The sequence below is a fragment of the Alligator mississippiensis genome, chromosome 5, assembly GCF_030867095.1.
Source record: "Alligator mississippiensis isolate rAllMis1 chromosome 5, rAllMis1, whole genome shotgun sequence".
Lineage (NCBI taxonomy): Eukaryota > Metazoa > Chordata > Crocodylia > Alligatoridae > Alligator > Alligator mississippiensis.
The window spans coordinates 101,171,980-101,195,932 of NC_081828.1; the positions used below are offsets into that span (position 1 = coordinate 101,171,980).

General features: G+C 42.4%; 1 protein-coding gene across 1 annotated transcript in view; it reads left to right on the forward strand.

Moving 5' to 3' along the window:
- The first annotated feature begins 376 nt into the window (after window positions 1-376).
- The window catches only part of BASP1 (brain abundant membrane attached signal protein 1), a 79,631-nt gene continuing 56,054 nt past the window's right edge, over window positions 377-23,953 (forward strand). The window contains exon 1 of the mRNA XM_014597422.3: window positions 377-521. The gene's annotated coding sequence lies outside the window, so the exon portion shown is untranslated. The remainder of the gene's footprint in view (window positions 522-23,953) is intronic.

The following is a 23,953-nucleotide window of genomic DNA, read 5'->3' on the forward strand; positions in this document are numbered from 1 at the left end:
GGCTGCATGAGGGTCGCTGGTGCCCCACACGGCGCAGGCTGCAGCGGGGCCCGTCCGTCAGTCCCTCCGCACCGGGCTGCGGGGCTGCCTCCGCCGGTCTCCACATCCCCGTGGCGGGGCGCGGGGCCCCTCCAGCAGCAGCCCCGGCCCGGCTCTGCCCGCGGAGACTGCAGGGGCTCCTTCTCGGGGCCTCCCACCTGTACAGTACAACACCCCACAGCCTTCCTGAGCCCCTATTTAAACGCTGGCGGGAGCTGGAGCAGCGCGCCCCCCTCGGGCTGCTGCGAGAATCTAGCAGGAAAAAAAAAAAAAAAAAAAAAAGGAAAAAGCGCGTGTGGCTTTTGAACTGCCCACAGACTGTCACCGGGAGGGGGAGGAGGGGAGAGAAATGCAGAGGCAGCAGCGGCAGCGGCAGTAGCGGCGGCGGCACTGCTCCAGCGCGCACCGCTCCCGTTCCAGCACACAGGCAGCCCCGGCCGCGCCGCCGGAACCGCCCGGGGCACAGCACCGGCTCCAGCCAGGTAAGCGCCCCCAGCCCTTTTCTTTGGGGCGCAGAGCTTTTTATCCCCGCGTGGGTGGAGAGGAGGGGGCCCGGGGCGGGGAGGGGGTCTGTGCACAGCAGGAAGATGAGCAAAAATAAGGGGGGGGGGGTCAGCATCCAGTGTGGGGGCTGAGATGCCCGGGCAGCGTGCGGGGGGCAGGAAAGCGGTTCGTTAAGCCGGTGCTCCCCCCCCTCGGAGGGACCCGGACCCCGAAGCTCCCCCCCCCCCGTGTGAGGAGGGTGGGGGGAAAGAGGAGAGGCGGCTCTCCGCCGGGCGGTGCCGGACGCTTGTTTTGCGAGCACCTGTGGGGCGGCTGAAGCGGGGCTGCGGCTGGGGCATGTGGGGCCGGGCAGAGCCCCCGGGCTAGGGCCTCGGCTCCGCCGGTGTAGCGGGCGGTGAGTCCGGGCTGGCGCCCGACACTGGGCTTGTAATGGGGAGGCGAGAAGAGAGCTCAGCTAGCGTCTGGCTTCGCATTCGGCAGCGGGCTCCGTCATGCCCGCAGAGGCGGCAGCAGCATCTTCACCCCCGTGCTAATCAGCCCTTCATGCACAGTGTGTGTGTGTCTATTGATCATTATATGAGTGTATATATGTACGTGAGGGTATACGTGTGCGTAAATATACATACGATATATGTGTGTGCGTGTGTGTATGGGTGTGTACATATATTTCTAAAATTACGTATATGTATGTATGTAATGCGTGTATGGTTATATGTGTGTGTATGCCGAACTATATATATATATATGTATGAACGGATGAATATATATATTCCAAAATATATACTTGTATGTGTGTGCACACCCGTACTTATATGTATTTCGGTACACACGCACACACATTTAGGTTTAGCAGCCAGAGTTCGGTCCGGGGGGCGCAGAAGCTACAATCCAGATGCCAACCCCCAGACAGACAGAGACCCCTGCTTTTCCTCACGCACTTTCATAATGAGCGCCTGGCTCCTAAAGGCATTTTTTCGTCCATGAATATTCATCGAGTGCTTTCTGCCTCTTCCAGCAGATCTCTCCCTTTCCCCTAAAGGAGCTGCGCGTCCATGCCCCCTTCCCCCTGCTCTTCCCGCCGTGTGCCTGCATGACCGCGCCAAGCCGGGGCGCACTAAAGAGGGGGTATCTGCCTCCCGTTCTTGCAGATCCTGGCTCCCTGGTGTGTTTCGTGCTAGCAGCAAGAGCCGCACGCAGCCCGCCTCCTGGGGGTGCAGGAGGCTCCCGGGCTGGGCTCCCTCCCCGTTCTGCTCTCGGAGTGATGCTGCAGTGCAAATGAACGGGACCCTATTGTCATCACCTAGTCCTTTGTCTTCGTGTGGCGCATGCGCCGGGGAGCAGGGCGTGGGCGTGGGGAGGGGGCGCTGGTCGCTCCGGCATCCATCAGGCTCCGATCGCATCGGGGGAACAAAGAGATGCTGCAGTGGGGGCACCGGGTCTCTGTGCACTCGTTTCCCACCGCTTCTTCCCAGCTGCTTTTTTTTTTTTTTTTTTGTAAGCACACAAAGATTGTTACGATGCAGAGGGATTTTTTTTTCTCCTTTTCTTCCCCCTCCCTTCCCTTCTCCCCTTTCCATAATGTGCTGATTTTTCTCTCTCCTCCCCCAATGTCGTGTGTTAACCGTGGGTGCTGGTTGTAGAGGTGCTGAGCTGTCCGTCTGTCAGGGAGGGCTGAGAGGGTGGAGGCACCCCTTCTCCCCTCCCAAAGGTGATTTAAGGAAATCAATCCCAGGAAAATAGGCGGGCGTTGGCTGCAGCCTGCAGAACTGGGAGCGGTTGCTTGCAAATCCTCCCATAAAATGGCCTTCCAAGAGTGGGGCTAAAGCAAAGGGGGGGGGGGGGGAGGGAGGAGAAGGCGTGGCCTGGATACATCCCAGTTGCACCATCTCTTGGACATTTATCTAGCCAGGTCTTTTTTGTAGACATAGGGGTTTTTCTTACAGAGCCATGCTAATAAGGCAGATGTATTAGCACCAGAGAGACTGATCCTGTCACTGGAAGATTATTAAGCGGATTTAATTTATGTGCTGCAGTTAAATTCCACATGAAGGATGGCATAAAGAAGCTATGCTACAGGGGACATCTTTGCTTGGCAGATCCTGCTTTAGTTTAGGTCGCCTGCTCCAGGCAGCTGCCTCTCAAGACGCACATTATTTTTTCTCCTGTGGTTTGTAAAGGAGACATATCGGTCTCTCTGGTGCCAAATGTCATGCCTGCATATCTGAGCTGATATTCCCCTTTCCTTTCCCTGCTCCCCGTAACCTGCTGTTGTCAAGGATTATCATGTAGGCTATTATCATGCAGGCTATCATTTTTTTCCTTACCTGGTGACAATTTATAAATCATAAGTCTCACAGGCTCTGTAAATTATGAGTTTGATATTTCTCTACATCTAGGAAGGGCAGATAGATACTAATTTCTGTCAAAATGTCAGTTGTAGATGCGGGGAGGGATACTGCACTCATCCATGCAAGCATGCTACTAGGCAGATCTTGGCTGTAGATTTTATTATTACAAACCTCAGTGGGCTGGAAATTTTACACTGCAAGGCCTTTTGCCCTCGATAGGATTGCCTTCTCATCTTTATATGCTCATTAAGGAGGGGGTAAAGGGAAAAGGAAACAGTTGTTGGAGCCTCAGCACTTGTCATGGTGGAGGCTTTGTACCCCAGGGTGTACAGATCATTGCCAGATGCTACCTGCAGTTTGTACAGACTTCAGACTGCTCTTAAAGGTATGACCCCTCCTTGTCCTCCCCATATGTCTAGGAGGAGGAGCAGCAGCAGGAGACTTGGCAGGTGGGGTAGCAGTGTCAAGGGAAGGGATAATAATGCCTGAGCTACATCAGTCTCCAGTGGAAGTGCTTCTACCAAGAGGCTCTCTAAATTGGGGCCTGTGATTAATATAGAGACTAGGAGAGGGAGGAAAACAAAACAAGCTTTAAGATGTGTCTGCTCATTTTCTCCCTCTGCTCCTCTCTCTTACCATACACATTTTTGCATTTGCCTTCATCCCAGGTTGTTTTGCAGGACTGTATGTTCCTATTCAGATGCTTTACTCTTCTCTACTACCGGAAGAGCACTTTTCCTCACTGGGTTTAGTTTTAGTTTGGAGAATGTTAGGTATGTTCCACAGTCAGAATTACAGTTGCAGAGGGGCTACAATCCTAGTTGTTTTCTCTTGTGTGTATTGATGCACAAAATGCTGATTTAATACATACTTGCTGGGGCAGCACACCAAACATTTTCTACATCAAAATGAACTTCTGAACATCTTACTGTACCCCATTAAAATAAAATCTAGGTTTAAAAGTAAAACTACTACTGGTTTCTTTGTATGTAGTATCTTTCTACCTGTCTTACACTCCTTCATAAAGTACTTGTTGAAACCAGAGCCCTGAGATGAACAAAATGATCTGTTCACGTTAATAAGCAAAGACATGATTTCAGCTCCCATCCCTTCACCTTGAAATTTTAACTTTGACTTTATATAAAGAGCACATGCTCATTGAATTTGCAACCATTGAATATTTGTGTATATATCAGTCTCAACATAATGCCACTGGAATAAAATATTTTGAAATAGAGCTCTTTGCATCACCTTCCAGTAGTTCCTTCATTTCAATATACCTTGAAATCCTTTATCAGAACAGACTCTATAGAAAGGTGGTGGTTATGTGATGGTATGACTGTAGCTTGTATTGTGTGATTTGTTGTTGTTGTTGCCAAAAGTATCTGTGTTCGAAAACCTTTTCTGAAGTACTTTCCTACCTCAACTTATTTTTATCCCTCTTAATAGTCAGGTCTCATACTGCTTAATACAGCTCAAAACTCTTAAGAAGCCAAATGGGGAAACAAGGTGAAGTATCTTGCTGAAGGCCACACAGCAGGCCAGTAGCAGAGCCTGGAGCAAAGTTTAGGTCTTCAGACTAGCCCACATGCCTTCAGCAAAATCATGTCCTCTCAACAGCTTAAAGCAGATGATGAAAATTGTAGCCATGTATGTAGTTAATGAATAAGAATGGCATACCCTAATCAAAAGTGCATTTTACAGGCTGGCCGTAGATAGGCAAGAGGTCATAATCAGGTGGAGATTGTATTGCCCTTTGGATGTTGTCTCTTGACTTAACTATAATACCTGCTCGTATCCTAAGTTCATAAATAAGAATTTTAGAGGCACTAGTTTCAGATTAATGAAATGTGTGGCAAACCTCTAGAAACAAGTTACATCACTTAGATGTTTAATTCTTAATGTTCTGGAGATTATTCTGGTATCAGAAGCACCTTTCTTGGCTTCAGCATGCCTTAAATGGGCTGCTTTGTCATATATGGAAGGCTAGTCCTTCAGGGTTAATAGAAGCTAGTGAGAGTTATGCTTATACCTTGTAATGAGCTGAAGACTGTGTTTATCCTTAAGCATGCTGAACTTGAGGCTCAAACAACTAGACTCAAAACTGTATTTGATCATCTGTGAGCTGAAATAATCCATGTCTAGACCTGTTAAAGGAGTTAAATTTTAATAAAACTAAAGGATTACAAGGTATGTTAGTTCACATAAATTTAAAATTCTGATAACTGGTCATTGGGAATAGCTATAACAATACCAAATGGTTTCTCCTTGCATGCTTACAGGCTGCCTACGAGATGTTTTGGATGGTAATAAAGAGCCAGACCTCACAAGATCTGATTTGTGCCACAGGCATCCTGTAGGCTGTTAGGAATGTGACTTGTGGCCAGATTTCAAAGTGCTCGGGTCTTACTGTGATACAAGTTTTTGGATAGCTGGCCCTGAGTATGGGTACTGAGCTTCCTCTAAAAATGTGATCATTAATCTCTTCCCCTTCTGAAAAAGGGAATGTTCGTACTCCCTTTGTTCTGATCATATAGGCTGTAAGGTCTTCAGGGCAACATCTGCTTCTTCTGTTTGTATATGTTTAGATCCTGATTTAGGTCTCTAAACTGCACTCTGGTAGCTTCTTCTGTAAATGTTAAATCTAAAGGTTACACATCTTTGGTTTCCACCTAGGAAAATAACCAGTACTATTTATTCAAATACAATGAATTTATGTCTGCCTAGTTTCAAAGTCTCTCCTCTCTTCTTTCCATCTGCCCCCACTCCCCTTCTCCCTCCCCCCCCCAAAAAAGAAGAGAGACAGGGTAAGTTAATAAGTCCCAGATTGTTCCAAAGTGTAGATGTGTTGGAACAGCTGCTGTTTCAACCACAGCTAGAGAAACAGAAAATGAAGGAATGGGTCAGATTGGTTTCTTTCATGTCAATCAGTGGGAATAGAAGTGAGGTAACCATGAGAGAAGGCAAAAAAGAAATTTCTGAAAGCATTGCAGACTTGAAAATAGAAACCATATGCAACATAACAAGCTTAATGCATTAGGAAATACTTTCAAGATAAAGAATTGAACAAATGTTTAAAGATTCATTTTTTCTTGGAGTATCTTACATGCTTTAACTTTCTTGTTTGAGACAGTAATGCCAAATAGGCATTGTATTTCAAAATGGAGAAATGTGGTTAATACAAAAAACATGTAGTTCTTGGTTTTCTGATGTGAGAATTCATAATTATGTTTAGAAGGTCTGGAAAAGACATGCCTATGTGTAAAAAGTTTGTGATTGGTTAGAATCTGAAAAAAATGACTTTATGTCCACCAAAGAACAGAAAACACTGATAAAGAGAGTAATTTTTAACATATGTTAAATGATCAGAATTTGCATAAGACAAAAGATGTGCAATAATTCCTTTGCAACCACGGTTCATTATCTTTAACTCTGGGGAAACAGTTTTATTAACCAAACCCTTTTGCTGAGGACTTACGTCAGAAGGCAGATCTTTTCTGATTGGCTTAATCCTTTTCTTTTTCTTTTTTTTTTTCCCAAAATGGAATGAAGCTAATTTGCATACTTTTATATTGTTCTAGATTGTAGATCACTGTGTAGTGCTACTGTGATTAACTTTGGGAAAGTGAAATATGGCACAGACACTTATACTAAATCCTTTGGTTTTTAGGATGGAAACATAAGGCAACACAGCTTACATGAGGATATTATCTTACTTTGGGTTTTTTTTTTCATTTCCATTAACGCAAATGTAGATATTTGGGTGCTTTTTAAAGGGACAAGAATTGCAACCAACTCCAGCTAGCTGCTAGGAGAACAGAACTTCTTTGGTACCTTAACATGGGTTTCTAGAATGACAGAATATGGACTAAATGCATGTAATGCTCACACAGAAAGGGCAATGCAATAAGATAATCAGACTTCATCCTTGTTTTTCCCTTAATTCTACAGGTACTGCTACAAAAGTTACTAACTACATGTTAAAACAGCAGCTATAGTGACTTCACACTGCCCTGAGTAGAAGGTGAATGCTCTATTGAAGCATGGGTTTAGGTTGTAGCCGTGTTGGTCTATTGAAGCATAACACTTACTGGCAAAAGGCAAGCACTTGAAATAACTCTTGCCTAGTTTTTAATAAGGATTACTTTTACTAGCTAAAAACACATGAATCAACTGGCTAAGTAAAAAGTGGAAGCTGTTCCATGTGTAAGTAGTAAAGCCAGTGATGTTGAGCCACGTTTTCTTCAGTAAATCTTTAAATACCCAGAGGGCTGGATATGATGCAGAATATGACCCTTCTAGCTCTGTAGTCCCTTGTACTTTCCAGGAAAATCTTAATTGCGAGTTGTCAGTTTTCTCCTTCTTCTTTGATATCTAGAGGAAATAGGGGCGTACATTGAATATTTATATGGTTAGAATTACAAACTAGTTGAAAATCAAATACCAAACATTCATTGTATTATCATAAAGCTGAAATGGCTACCTAGGCACGGAGGGAAATATTTATAGGTCTACCAATGGCAAAGTGTAGATGAACAATAACAAAACTGCTATGCATCTCCTCCATAGGAGCACATAAATTGGGAGGTAGGAAGCCCACTCACATGTGTGCAGCTACCATTAAGAAACATGGATCCAGACAAATGCCCAGGCACAACTGTCTGCCGAAGATACCTTGCAGTACAAGAGACTGATTACTTCAATGCCTTGGAAATGACATGCTCCAAGCAGAGAAGATCACGACTCAGGTGTATGTATGTGTGGGGAAATGCCAGAGAGAACACAGTACTGTAAACTCCCTTGGTAGTGACCAGTGGAGAAGAGGAACCTGTTTACTATTGTGAACAAGGTATTGCCTGACAAATACTGGAGGTTTCTGTTTGCTTTGTTGATGAGGAAACCCTCACATTGCTGTCACGTGTATGGGGGTTGACTGCTGCTGTGAATGGCTTGTTGCCTCTATTATGCTTGTTCTCAGGGGCGTGAAATTATACTTGGGTATGTGGGGAGCAAAAATGAATACAGAGACGTGCAGGAAAGAGAAGCAGTTTGTCTTTATCTATGGGACTGAAATAAATGGGGAGAACTCAGTTCACAGGTTTTTCTAAACAGGATAGTTCCTTTTGCAGACAGAAGCTTAGAGCCTGGGGCCATCTTGTCTAGCTAATGTTGCTTTGAGTAGCATTACTTACTCCTGGGAGCACTCTGTCAGAGATGTCATAGCCATGGCTGCTGTTATTTGCCTGGCTGGGAATGGGCTGGGGTTATCTGGTGATCCATTCTTTCCTTTCCGGAGCTTGTAGTTCCTTAAGGCATGCTTTTTCTTGACTCAGAGTGAAAACAACAAACCCTACCAGATTTAATGACTACTTACTCTGCCCTTTACCCGAGGAGGAGGGTGGAAGTAGAAACTAATGCTGGTCAATAACCTCATTTGCAGTGTGCATGAAGTAACATTGGTTTGGTTCATATGACATTCCTCACTACCAATGCAGTAATAGATGGGGTATGATAGTGTTGTCTCCCCCCTATTCTCTGGCACATTACACAAAATGGTCTGCTGTGCTTCTGCCCAGGAGCTGTTCTGGTTTGTGGGAGAGGTCTTGAGGCAGTAGAGAATAGATCCCATTTTCCGTGTGCTTTGTGTGGGATTTTATGTTTCTGGGAATTGCATTAATACTATATCCACCCAAGGACTGCTACTGAGTAGCTGTGGAGTGGTTAGCTGGTGGCAGCATGAAGCCTTCAGAGTCATGCTGCTAGGGGCCAGAAGGTCCAGCAGAGAAATCTGGAGATGTGAGCTATCTGGTGACTTAACTCCATGGACCTATGGGTACGTGTGCTGCCTTCTCACCTGGGCTAGGGGCAGACATTCAAAAAGCCTGAGCCTGAATTGATTCACTGTTTGCAGGGTAGTCTAAGCTGGACAGCTTAAACTGGTTAATAACTAGACAGACATTCTCTGTTAAATCAGGAAATGCAGCCATGTGCCTGCAGTGGCTCAATCCAGAAACTGGAGGGTGCTAGAGCATGCCTGCCAGCCACTGCCAAAGGGAAGGGAAGAGAGATGTCCTCCAAGGCTCTCACCCCTCCCTGCTGGAGCAGTGGCTGGGTGGCCAGGCATCAGCTGGGGCTAGCATAACACACAGGATGCCAGCCACCAGGCTGGGGGAGTGGGGGGAGGGGAGGCAGCTGCTGCCAGATTGAGGAGTGGGGATGGGGAAAAAGTTATTTCTCTAAAGCAAGCATTTATTGAACAGCAATTTGCAAAGCACACAACAGGGAACTACCAAAAGTGTTTGCCTAAGTTAAGATACAGCCCAGTAAAACACAGGATACACAACTTAGTCTATCTTAAAATGTAAACCAGGAAGACAAGAATTAGTTTCACTAATCCTGAGGGCAGCGTGTCACCTTACAGCCAGGCATTCAGAAAGGTTTTGTTTAGGTATTCCCACCTTTTACACATTCTGCATTATAATGTAAAGGTAGCTCTCTGCATTCTTTGGTGAAGCTGTCTGCAACTTCCCTTAACTACATCTCCAGCCATGTGTGATGACCATCAGGTCTTTGCCAACACTTCCCACCTCTCAGTCTGGGCCTGCAGGTCTTAGCTCTGGGTTTACAGGTACAGGGCTTGGATCTACACACAGAGGGCTAACTTGCCTCTGCCCCCCTCCCCCCCACTCTTCTCCAGGACACACTGTGAAATTAATTCCTTCTCTGGCCTGGCTACAGGCAAGCTGCAGAGACTGCAGCCAAACCGCTGGGGGTTCTGGGGGAGAGAGGGGACAGAGGAAGGAATTAACTCCGTCCCTGCCTGGCTGCAGGCAAGCTGTGGAGGTGTGGCTGGAGCTGGCAAACCCCAGCTGCTGTCCCCAGGGTTTGCCAGTGGAGGTGGGGGTGGGAAAGGGGACAGAGGGAGGAATTTGACATAGGGGCCATAGCAGGCCATTGTCTAAGCACTCTTTGCCCCTGCTCCGGCTAGAGAGCAGAGAAGAGGGGCCAACTCTGTTGTGGAGCAGAAATCCCCATCCAGCCCAGGGAACATGCTGGGATGCTGGAGGAGTCTGATTTAACTTAAACCAACAAGGGATCTGGCGCAGACATTGCATAAACCGGTTTGAGCCAAATCAGTTAAGTCTGATACTACATTCAACCAGGTATATCTCAAACTGGTTTTAGCCATTTTCAAACTGGTTTATGTGCACGGAATGTCTATTCTGTTACAGGTTTAAACCAGTTTCTGATCACTTAAACCAGTTTGTGTGTAATGTCTGTCCCTAGCCCTGTTTTTTTTATCCCTCAAAATATTTTCTCCACCTTGAAAAAGCAACTGATGTTACAGAAATCGCAGTAATTTGTGAGCAACCTGGAATCGCAATTCAACAATGACCTACCATTTTGCCTATTTAGTTGATCCTTATGTAGGAGACTTCCTTTAAATATTGGTGTTTGCTGCTTCAGGAGGCTAGCACTGAGGAACATCTTGTCACATATACAGTGAAAGCTCAAAAATCCAATTTTAGGCCAAATTGCCTTAAGTTAAAGAAGATATTCTACTGCAAATAATTTCAGTATTAGCCTAAGTGACTTCTGGCAGGTATTTTGAAGTGCAGTACTATATAGTACTAGAAGTACTGGAACTTGCTCAAAATTGCTTGGAATTCTGTTACTACAAGATTGAATAAAGCCACCTAAACATCTCCCAACAACTAATTGTTCAGTAGCTTTTGTCATACAGTTTTGAATACTTATTACGTCACTGAATGTTCAATCTTCTGTAGTTGAGTCAGTCACTGACAAATGGATTTATAAATAAATTATTGATAGCAGGGATGTGGAGCTTTTCCTGGCTACTCAAACTTCACTGAACAATGCTCTATATTGACAGAGTCCATTAAGGCATAAAGTCTTTGAAAACAGCTTTCAGGACTAGACTTGGTAGCTTGACTGCATAACGTGAAGGTATTTCTTTTTGTGACGTTATCTTGTAACAACAATGCTATCACCAAGGCACAATGTTAACTTTAAAAAGGCTTGTTTGTCCAAACTATTAGCTACAGACTTAGTTTCACACCAGCTACAGACATGTTTAGCACTCTTAAATAAGTGAAGGTAGACATATATCCAAATGCTCTCAACTCTTCTGTACTGGATCCAGTATGGGAACATTGTTCAAAAGCTGAGAGAAGGGAACAGTCTATGTTGTGTAATCCTTGATAGCTACTTGGGTATGAAATTAGCTATGGGGACAAACACATTCAAATAGTAATGCCCTTTATTAACATTGGGGAAGACCCCCCAAACCAAATTGAAAAATATGTCTTCTTAGTTATTCCCTTAATAGACTTCTTATTTAGAGGAACAAGTGCAGAAACATGCTGTGCAACAACGACTGAGGTGGTAGGTTGAGAGTGGGACTGTCTGCCTCAGTAGCTTTCTTTAGCTTTCCATAAACTCAAAAAAATTGCAGATCAGCATAGGTTCAATTTCAAAGTACATCCTATGAAGTTGCATGTATCACCAACGCTGATTATCTTCCAGTGTACACTCTACAGTCCAGAGGTTTTGGCCCATAGCACTATTGTCAATATGGGATTCAGAACGTTATCCTCTTTATTCTCTGTTCCCTTGCATGTAGTAGAAGCCAGTCTTTCCTACTGTAGAACTTCCATTATACTTAGTCTTTTCATATCCTGAGACTCCCACTGCAGAAGAGTAATACATGGACCTTATCCTGTGCATGTAACATGTTGCAGATGAAAGAACTATATGTCTGTTTCATCATTGGGGTGGGGAATAAAAGATGAGAGCTAATCATTTTGCAGAATTGTTTGTGGTAAACACTGGTGTCTGAGACAGGTGAAGATATGGGATTGGAGCTATTTGTCTGAACATTAACTGTGATTTTTTTTCTATTAAAAGATCTTAACTTTGAAAGCAGCCATTAAAGTGTGTGAGAGACTCCCAACGTGAAAAATTCTCTTGACTATGGCCTTATCAACTTTAAAAGCTTGCTCCTTAAATGGAATTTAAAGCAAACACTTCTGAGAGAATGTAGAACTCTCCCTTTCCTTTAATCAGCCTCAAGCATTCTGTGCCGCTAATCTTTCAGAATTGGAAGAAATGTTAATGTGCAAGTAATCTTTATGCTGATTGAAGGGGTGCAGGGAATTGCATTTTCCCCTTCCTTTTTAAAACCAAGCTTTATTTTAAGGGTGACTGGTTCTTGCTTGAATGCAAAGCTGTGAATGCAAAGCTGTTTGCCTTGGATTTGTTTTCTAATTTCAAGAAGAATTAGAAGGGTATGATTCTTGCAGGGTGTTAAATCACTGAATAATTGTAGTAATAATCTAACTGTACAAAATGACTGCATAGTGGTAACCGTTGCCTTACTACAGTGGTGAAGGCTTATTTGGCAAGCAGTGGCTGTGCAAGTCTGGGTGTTGCATAAAGGGCTGTTATTGACTCAGTCCTGCTGTCTTGGATTTCTAGCATTAGAACAGGTAACCCACTTCTTTCAGCTTAATTTCAACTTCTGCATCTTCCATCATGCTTCATTAGAGCACAGACTCTATAAATGATGGGTAACAATCTTATGACTGCCTTGCGAATTCATTATGAATGCTGTCAGGACAAGTACTATGCTCAGGTCACATGAGTTTATCATGGTAAACTTTAACACCAGAATTTCTCCAACTCTTTCAGAATAATACAAATAAAAAGAGTATAGGCCAACCTTTGCTTTCTGATATAATCTTGCTATGATAATGCTGTCAGTGAAGCAGAACTAAGTGCCTTCTTATGGGTATACAGTGCCTAATGCTGGTTACCGTGGTGAACAAGAGGGTCAGTGGCAATGTCTAATGGCTAACTGCACTACATAGAAAACCTGATGATAATACACAAACAAATACTATCAGTGTTTTGAGGTGTTTTAATTACAGTAGCTTTATGATGCTGGCTCCCTGGTTCAATCAGCTTGGGAAGGGAGTTATGTTTAGCTTCAAGGTTCTAGATTTTTTAACTACCTCCCCAGTTAAATCTAATTGCATTTCCTCAGGGACTATTTCAAAGATAAATATTGAGGTAGAGAACATTTCCTAAGTAATTTATACTATGTGTTTGCTAGAAGCACAAATACGCAACTTCCATACTTAAATTATTATTCTGTTAAATAATACCAACAATCAAAATACCTGGATCACTTTGCCAAATTGATTTACAAAAGAAGGTAGTTTTTTTTCTCTACCTACACAACAAAGAAACTGGCAAGTAATTAAAATGGCAAGGTGTAATAGAGCTGTCCATCATATGAAAAGGATGCATGGAATCTTAAGACTTCCCAGTGAGTACCCTGCACAGCAAAGGTTTGAGTCCAAACCTAAAGGAGATACTCAAGAGTTTGAACAAATGAAAGTAATGCAAGATTTTCTTGGCATCAAGGTGGGCTAAAGATGTCCTCTTACAGCAGGCCAGTTCCTATGCTTTTTCTAATCTCCTTTTGCTACCTAAATAGCATGAAGCGGCTTTATGCTCGTCTTAAACAAGCACTAGAGGATTCCCCTGACATATTTTCTATTCAGTATGTTTAAATTAGTTGTTACTGTTTGTCTGTAAACCATCTGAAAGAGAAAAGCTAAACAATGTGTGCAAACACTCTGGTGTGAATCTAAGTGATTGAAAACTTGGAAATTTCTGACATGTTGAGTTATCTTGCCCTAATCTTCTGAGAAGCTTGATGTGACTGAAGCAAACATGGGTGAAATAAATACACTTTGTAAATTTGTAAATCATCAAAAAGATTGGCAGAAAAATTTATATGTAGATAGTGGGACATTTCATTCAGCTACATTTCTTCTGTTAATAATTTTTCTGAAAAGTATGTATAACAGGCTTTCCCAAAACCTAGCATCTACTAAACAAATACCCAAGCAATCCAGCCTGTTAAACAGAGTTCTTGACAACATGGGTTTTGCTTGTGTTTCTGCTAAAGTTTGAGGGCTGGGATGAAAGACCATAGATAAATTCATTTTTTTCCTTGAAAAAGGGCAAATGGCTTTTTTAAAGTGCTTTAAAAAATTACTAGGCTAAGTAATGCATATATGCCTACTGAAAATTTAATCTCATATTAAAGTTAATCCCATAAATTTAGCAAATAAACCTCATATTAGTTGTGTAATATTGACTGGTAATGATAACAGTAGCATCTGTTGTCTAATCTGTAGGCTACAGAAAGACTCTTGAGTTGGTCCACATTGCAACATGGGAATCAAACTATAGAACAGGGCATTATGCTGTACACAAGCATTTGTAACACATGGTTGCCCAAACGTAATTGTGGAATAACAATAGCTTTGAAGGTTGAGCTTAATACAAATATTGGCCAATTCAAAAGAAATCCCCTGTTTGTGTTCTTAAGTTGTTTGAATAGACTTAATATTTGGCTAAACAAACACCTTTGCAGTTTTTTTTCCTGTGCAGGTGAGCAGTTGAAATGATACTCTCAAGTTCCATATTGCAGATTCTCCATTCTGCGCTTATAGACTACTACACAACTGATACCAGCTTTTTGTAACTGAAGTTGACCTGCTGTTTGACTTCCATGCTTGCCTATGCTTGTTTATTGGAAGTAACAGCATGCTCTGAAGAAGCATTTAAGGTTTTGTACGGTGTAATGAATCCAAGATTCTTGTTCATCAGCCAAGGTCTCAGTTTCATCAGAGGTGGAATATGTTTACCAGCCAGCTAATTTCTAACTAGAACATTCAGCCTGGTCTCTCAGACAAGCACAATGGTGCTGGAAGAGGACTGCTTCCATGTGGGGTACACGAGAGATTTGGGGGCTTGGTACTTCCTGGTAGTGGGGGACTTCATGTCCCATTTTGGAAACAGGAAATGAGGGAATTTTCTTTCAATTCTGCATTCCTAAATTTTGAAATACATTTCTAGAGGTCATACTTTGACACCATATATGTACATTACTTGCCATTATTATTTTACTGTCTATTCATATTAACATTTTAAGGCTATAATTTTGGGTCTGGTAAAACTGTACCCCCATTTACCCCTTCCAATAGGCCCTACTTCCATGCATTAGGAACATTCATTTGAGTGTAAAGTCTGCATATGGATGTTGTCTAGTGTAGTTTTACTCAGTGAGTGGATGGGGGAGGAAGTTCAGGAGTAAGAGTGGAAAGCTGGCTTGATTCTGCCTTTGCTTATGCTGCTGTAAATTGGGGATATTTCCCTTTAAAATAAATTTTATCAGCATGAAACCACTTCAATAAGAATAGTTTTTCAGCTGCATGTAGTTTTGGATGGGTAGAAAGAGAGTCTGAAATTCACTGGGAGTCCTTGGTGGTGATACATACGTACATAATGTCTCCATGTATTAATATACTTAAAAAAATTAAGAAAGCTTCCCTTTTTGGCTTTGTCCAGCACTGATGTCTATTCATCCTTCTCTTCACCTCCTCTATGTTTTGCTTGAGTGCACTGACTTTTTGACAGGCAAAGTTCTTTGAGTAGATGTGGTATCTTTTATTAGGTATCTTTTATTAATAAGTAAAATAGAAGATATCACATCTACTCAAAGAACCTTGCCTGCCTGTGTCCTTAGACCAACATGGCTACATCCAACACCTCTGACTTTTTTAAAGAAGATGTTCCTGAAGTTACTCTGAAAGGTTCAAATGCACAAACTTTATTCCAGTATAGGGAATGTCAAGGCAAAGCAAATTAATATAATTGGCCAAATCAGATTCTATTGAAAATAAAGGCAAAATATGCACTGACTTTAGTGGCCTCTACTTTCTAGAAGACCATTGTGCACAGTAATGTAATTATGCCACAGCAGGTAGTCAAGTCAGAAAAAGCTGTGATTTAAGAAAGAACTCTTTTAAGGAGTTGAGGCCACTTGTTAACGTGGAAGCTGAAGGCCCTCAATATAATGGCACAAAGGGGCTACAGGATCAGAATAAACTATTCTTTTGAAATGCCCAAGTATAGGAAGGTGCAGGGATAGAGGTTGTGCTGTGGACCTGAGGATAAAGAAGGGAGTGTTGGGATAGGGTGAGCCATGGGTAGATTAAGCTCTTATGTCAGCAACAGATGCTTGAAAAGGGGCTTTTGATGCAAGTGTGTAAGTTGGGGCAGCCCAGAAGGCTGCATCAACCTCTTTGCTGTCCCATGGCTGGGCTTTAGAGATCTAGCCTGGTCCAGCGTTCACAAGAACTTTTAAAACTTTTTTTTAATGGCTATGGTAGGAAATCTGTGGCACAAATTGCAATGTAGGCTGAAGTACTGCACATATTATCTCAATTCAGAATTAACATGCCCTAGAAAATATCACCCCACCACCTGCAAATAATTATGTGACTGCTGAAGATTAAACTCTACACAGCAAAGCAGGATTGGTTGGTTATAAGACATTTCTGATTTGGTCAAGTCCAGGTATGTTTAACAGAATTGGTATGCCCTCTACCAAAGCCTTTTTTGTTAATAGACAGCCAGTGAAAATAAACATGAACTTTAGAATCAACCGTGAAGTTCATAGTAAAGGATTAAAATATACTTTGACTTTCATATGCAGCAGTAAAGATTAAGATTGTTTCCATTTTCCATCACAAGGCGACTAGCCACTTCCTGGAGTCTTGTCTTGTGACTAGTGCCGAAGGCCTTAAGACATGCAACATCATGCATTTCTTAAAAAGGCTAAGAAGTGCTGATTGAAGGGTCCTGGGAAAGAAAATGGAAAAGGGTCTGACAGTGTGAAAGCTCCCAAAGGAGCTTGCCATAGTAACTATACAGTGAACTATTTGAAAGAGAATTATTTTTATATATATATTTTTTATAGGGATCTGGTAGATTCTACATTTCCTATGGTTTTTATCTAATCAGTTATGGTTTTTGAGGAAGGAAAGGAAGCAAATTGATTGTTTTGAGTATAATAGGTGAAATTCCATTTTGAACACTGGCCATTTCTAACTTTTTATCAGAACCACAGGAAAAAAATTGCACTTTGAAACTTGGCAGGGACAAGGTCTTGAACAAAGCTGTTTGGGAATCTTTAAGTGAATATGTGTATTAATTTTGTTGGAGAACACCTATTAGCCCAAAACTGAAACTTTGTGTAGGAACCTATATAATAGTTCTGACAAATATGTTTTCTAGTTTAAATGAGACTCATTCACCTTTAAGAAGCTGTAACAGGGGATCTTCTCAGGGTCAATTTACCTTTGGCCTGCCCACCTGTTTCTGGGCCAACCGCCCACTTTCTTTCCTGCCACGCCTTGTTCTTAATTAAGAATCTTAATTGGGCAGGAGGCTGCCCATTTTCTTGCCCCAATACCAGGGGGCGCTATCTGCGGCTCCATACCTCCCCTACACTGCAACTCATGCCTTGCAGATGGCATCCAGCTGTTATCATCATCACCGGCCCCACACTGGGCCCCAGAATCCTTCTATCAGGACCCCTCCACGATTCCTCCATTCAGGCAGCCTACCCTGCCCTCATTCAGGGCTGCTTCACTCCCTGAGACTTTTTCCTCTCTCAGGTGTGGTCCCCTCCCAGGACCTTTGGCCACACAGGCCCTGGCCTCACCTCCAAGGCCAGTCGGGAACCCCAGGCCCTCCAAGCTCTGGGTGTCCCTCGCCTTGGGCCCCTGGCCCTTTTGACCGTTCTGGTCCTGGCTCCAGCCCATGCCAGTTGAGGGTAGTCTCAGTCAGGCCTCTGAGACTCTAGCTCCACTCTTACTCCTGGGCGTCTGCCTTCTAGCCCCTACTAGCTGGTGACCCACCTGGTTGTGGGAGTTGGGGTTAAGGCGCCCCAACCTGTCTTTCACCAGGGCGGTAACTGGCCTGGCATTTCCTGAGGGCTCCCATACCACTGAGAGCCCCATCAGGCCACCCATTCCCAGGAGGATGCAGTTTTAGGTCATGCCCAGGACCAGAAGCCTCCTGACCATCCCCTACAGCTCCTCCCTTACCTCCAGGATGATACCAGCAGCCTTGCAGCCAAGCAATGTTGCTGCCTGAGCTGCCAGCAGTGAGCTGCCCTGTTTATATGGGCGGCCAGAGCTCTAAAATGGCCACTGCAATTAAGCACCTGCTGGCTGCTTGGCCTCAGTCTTAAAGTGGCAGGCACGAACAGTGCCCTGCCACAAAAGCAAATTGTCTGGTGGCTAAAGTGCTTGTGGATTTGGGGGAAGCTAATGGTTTACATCTGCTCTAGGACTTGAATCTTAGTATGTCACCTCCACACTGTTATGGTGCTAGAAAATATTCTGTTTGGAGGTATTCTGAGCCAACTCTAGATATGGTACCTACTGAAGTGGTAGTATAGCCAGTCAACAGAGTAATTCTGCATGCTGGTCAGCAGAGTACTTCTGATTTGGGAGGTAGCACAAAGAATGATAATAATGTTCTCTCAGTATGGTATTGCTTGGCATTGAGAAAGACATACCCTAAGTCTCCTATATCCTAGGCATGTGGCCTCTTCACCAAATGATTGGCTAGTTTGGCAGATGTCCTCTTTCAATCTCTTCTGTTGGAGCTATTCTACTTTGGACAAGAGTATGTGTGCATTTGGGGACATGAGGAAATAGGAAACTGAGAATCAAGCTCCTGGTCTGAACTGGGCACAAGTACAGCTCGAACCTAGGTTTTCCATCTCATATTTTTATTTTGAAGACTTAAAAATTCCATTTTGTGATGGTATCATTTGGGAACTTTAAAAGTTCACTTTAACCCTTTTACAAATAAAAACGAATACATGCATGCTTCCACTGAAAAATATTTTTGTTTTCAGAAACCAGAAGTATTTGAAACTTGAGCTTTTTTGAGCTTTTTGTATTAAAAAAAAGAAAAAAAATGTATTCGTTTAATAAGGTTTGAGGGGTCAAATTCTGCTCTTACATCACTGTAAATCTGAAATGGAAAACAGAGTTAAACTGGTTGGAAATCAGTAATACTGGTAACTTAAATCAAACTCTAACACATCTCTAACCACTAAGAATGATATTATGTTTGGTTTGAATAATGTACATAAGACACAAAATAAAACACGTTGCAGATTTGCAGAAAATAAGTTTGTGGGATGTTTCAAGGAACCTTGATTATTTAAAGTCAAGTAATGACTTTGGATTTAGGACAAGAGGGAGTCAGAACTCTGTCTTGGAACTTGATCCTTTTATTCTCTTCTAAATCATGCTTAATCTGCAAACCTCATTGACAGGAGAATAAAAAAGTCTCCTCATTTTTGGGATGAGGAACAACAGGGAAGTGGCATAACTGCTAGAGTCCTACATAGTATCTGACATTTCAGTGTTTAGCTCAGGAGGCAGCCATTTTAAGTGATGCTTTTGATGCTGACGGTTCTACTGAAGACTATGTCAGATTCCAGCTTTATAAATTTCCCTTCTGCCTCTAGTATTAACTTCTGACTAGGATTTTTATGACAAAACTATTAAATCAAGGTTTTTAGGACTCAAATATCAGCATAGTCAAAGTGACAAGTTTTTCTTGTGATCTTTTGCTTGTCCTTGATGTGTAAACTTGTCAGTTAATTTAATCAAAGGCATTAAAACTGATATTCCTAATATCTATTGATGATTATTTCAGAGATGTTTGTTCTTGAAAGCTTTTGTTAATATAAGAACCAATCATAACCTGTTCTGAAAGGTAAGGTATAGATGGCTTAGATCAGTTTGTTTGTGTGTCACAGTTCTGGATTCTCACTAAACAGTGGCTTATTCAAAATATAAACAGTGCTGTTACTTGGAATTAAAAGTGGATGGCCAGTAAACAAACATTAAAATATCTGCAGGCACAAAACTTCAATATTCTTAAAGGTCTTTGTATACAACAAACCCAGCATAGTAAATAATTTACCACGGTCCATTTAATCACGATATTCTAAAGCCCTTAGAATCCTACAAGCACTGCTAAATATAGAAATACTACCATAATAATTTTGACACATCATACCTAAGTGTTTCTAGAAGTGGGTCTACGTATGTACCATTACCATAGTTCTAGACTATCATCTTTTTTCCCCTATGAATACCACACAAGCTTTGCAACTGAAGAGAAATGAAGACTAATATGACAGTTGCCTAAACTGAAGTTTGACCATGGCACTAAGGTGATAACTCTACTTCTGTATGTGTACATTAAAAAACCCCAACAACCCAAAACACACCACAAATACTACCACTTCTAAAAAGCTGACCAAAACATAACATAGTAATGTTAGTGGTGTTGTAGCTGTGTTGGTCCAGGAATTATGCAAGAAGCAAGATTTTTTGGAGGTGATCTATTTTATTGGACCAACTGCATGGTTGGAATAAATTTGGACTAGATTTCAAATGAAAGACATTCTTCAGCAGTTCAAGAATGTCGTGCATTCAAAAGCTTGTTTAACTTTACTCTAACCAGGTAGTTGGTCCAATAAGATATATCGCCTCCAAAAATTTGCAAAACATTTACATGGCAGTCTCTTGTAATAACTCATCAGTTATGTATTCTGTATCAGACCTAATGCTAGATGTTTTTTCACAGATGGACAGAAACTGAGGTTTTTAGAATTTGGACTGCTGATAGACTTACTCTCCACTGGTTTCTCACATATTCAGCCTCATTCAAATAATGAATGAAAGTTAGACAGCAACTGAATATACCCTAATCTGATAAACCAAGAGTACTAATATGTAAATTTCAGATTTTTTTTTTTTTTTTTGCAACAATTGTCACTAGGTTATGTCTGTGATGCATGGTACAGTGATGTGTAGAGATGTATGAATTAGTTCTAAATGATCTACTGGAAGATGGATTAACATGGAGTCTAATATGGGTTAATTCATTCTCTTCTTCCCATTTTTTAGAATGGGTAGAATAACCCGTGTGGTCTGTGCCAATGAGGTGATACAGCATTTAGTACCTAAACAAGTTCAGGTATCCCTGCACTACACTGTTCAGTATAGACATGTCCAGAGGATATCAGTGTTTCATCATAAGTAAAAACTGCATAGTCTAGAGTATTGCATATCTTTACTGAGTTTAAATGAAAAGAATAATTAGGACTGTATAGAACCCACACACCCAGAACTGATGTGTAGAGAAGATAGATTCAACACATTATTAAAATGCTGATCTCTTACAAGATTAGCTCTTATGCATTTTGAATGAGTACGAGCTTCTAAGTAACTGAATTTTGACATTTATCCAGAAGGTGATTTGGAACACAATAGTAGCGGGTTCTTGTTCTCAGTTACTAACATCTTATACAAATGAACGAGATTGGTGATTTTCAGTCTGAAATACAAATGCTGACATCTCAAGAGCCCATCCTTTTTCATACAGTTGCCCAGTGCACAATACTGTTATACCATAATGGTTATTGAGGACTCTGGTTCCAAATCACTTGAGACACTAGTCTTTAATTTATACTTCCTTTCAGTAAAACATGCTGTTCTTGGCTCCCAAAGAGTAAGGGTGATTAATCAGGTAAAAGCATAGTGTAATTTTACATTCTGATGACAGAGACTATAAAACCAGGCATATTTTCATATCCATGACATATTATGAAAACTATCTATTAAGGATAATAAGGATAATGATATTAAGATGAGTGTGTCTTGTTAGCAGTGTTACAGAGGGAGACTGATCATATGTGGCATTCTGGTTTACTACTTGAATAATGTAACCTGCATCCCCTTTGTAATTAGGGTAACAGAAATTTTTTAGTGGATGCAACAATAGATCCACATGCCATCCCTACCTATCATGCTTTAAGTGTGCAGAAAGTGCTCTAAAGCCATAACTGAACAGATGTTCACGGCTTGTAGAGCACTTTAAAAATGGAAGATCACACTCTTAAGTTAACCCTTGATGGATGAGGTATTAGAGTAAAGCACTCTTGAATGTCTGTCCCATCAAGGGTCAACTTAGAACATGATTGCCACCATCCCAGGCAGTGTTGTGCAGGGCTATGCTCTAGTCTTGGGCAGAGATCATTTGCCCTGCCCAAGTGCTAGGCCAGCCCCACTCCCTTGGCTGTCACTGACCTGAGTCTGAGACAGCCTCTCTCCCAGCCTTGCCTCTTCCCTCTGACCAGCTGTGAGCCACAGTCAGCTGGAGGTGGGGGGGAATGCGGGCTCTTTCCCCATAGTGGCCCCATCCCTGTGGCATACCACTGCTTGCCCAGGGGGACTGCGGGGACACAGAACCCAGACCCCTTTTCCCTGCAGCCCCCCTGGGGCTGGCCAGGAAGGCTACCCAGCTTGGGGGTAGGGGGGGTCTACAGGGGAAAGGATTGGGGTCTCTTCCCCTGCAGCAGCCTCAGCCCTGCAGCACATTGCTGCATGGCTGGGAGGGGCTTAAAGGGAAGGGGTCTGGGGCCTCCCCACTCCAGTTGCTGCTGACAGTTGCCAGCTGGCAAGGTGTGGGAGCGGGGCTGGGGAGATAGGGCCGCTCTGGCAGCCTCCTGGGAGGCATGCGGGAGTGTACTTAGTGGCTAGTGTGGGCAGGCTTCAAGTCCCCTCCATCAAACAGTAAACGTCTCTTCGGTTCGCTTGCACTCAAACTTATAGCACTCTTAAGTAAAGTGCAATAGCTAGAGTGCTTCTGCCAGTGGCTTTTTGAACATATGTACTTAGTCTAAGAGCACATCTACACTGCAAGTACTGTTGTGTCAGCAGTGTGTTATAGATACAGTTGAGTGAATTTTAAGCTACTTGCCTCTGATACCTGGTGGCAGACTATTTGTGGCATTCTGGAGCTAGACCAGGTTGCAAAGCTCATTCAAGAGGTTGGCTAAATAGTTTTAGCCTGCTCTGAGATTCATGCAGTTTTGACCTGACTGCTGGCAGTTCCAGAGCTGGTTTAAAGCTACCTTTGTGAGACCTATGTTACACTGCAGCCACAAGAGTGCCTAGTGTAGACATATTTATAAGGTGTTTACTGCCTTGATGCTTAAAGACAGAATTCATAACCCACAGAAGTCAATGGAAATGCTTTTGTTGACTGAATGACGTTAAGGCTACTCTTGCCTGTATGGTTGGGGAAAATTGGATGGGTGAGAGTGCGTCAGATCAGGAAGAAGGAAGCTAGATTATTTTTGTGCTGAAACTCAATGTTAACAGCATCACCACACACAAAATCTGGTGTAAATATTAAATCTTCATCCCTCCTTTGGAAGGACAAACATTTTTTCCTAACCCTCAATGAAAATAAGCTTCTAATGTGGGTCAAATCTAAATCCTGTTTATTAAAAAGCTGATAGATAACTTGATTTTTAATTTCAATGGAAGAGGCTCTTTGGTGACCCTTGAAGGCATGCCAGTGGAATCTTACAGCATATGCCTCAGTTAACAACAAATGATTCACCAGGATGCTCTAACAAGGATTGGTGTGTCTGCCCAATTAGAGGGATATAAAGAGCTCTCCCTTGAAATTCTGAGTTCATTTGGGTTCCTCTGCCATTTCCACAAAATAATTTTGAAACATTGCTTGAAGGATGTTGTTGGCATCAACAGCTGACTTGTCTTTTTGTTTCTGTAAAACAAGTGGGTTTTTTTGTTTGTCCATGTAGTTCTGTCAATGCTAAAACAACCATTTAAAAAAAAAAAAAAATCTGGATATTGGCATGAAGCCAGCCATTACTCTCCAATTGAGAGCTTGGCTTAAGGGCTTCTAAATAGGGCTGAGAGGTTCTTTCAGGTGCTCATAACTTTTCTAAATTCTCTTTTTACAGCTTGGGTTTCTCATGCCAGAATTAGATGCGGTTTTGGTTTGTGTGGGATGCCCTTGGTACAGTGAGCTTAACTTGACTAGTCATATGTAGCAGAGTATGGAAAATTCATTAAGAGCTTCCAGATGGTTTCCTTTCTTTTGGTGGTGGGGGGGGGGGGGGGGGGCATTTTCCTATTTCAGCTATAAATTGTGTCCAAATGAATTTCCTCATGCTATCTTGGTAGTAAAATACAAATCAAGGCAATTTCCCCCAACTACTACACACATAATTTGTGGACAAGTGTGCATGTGTATCTACGTAGAAA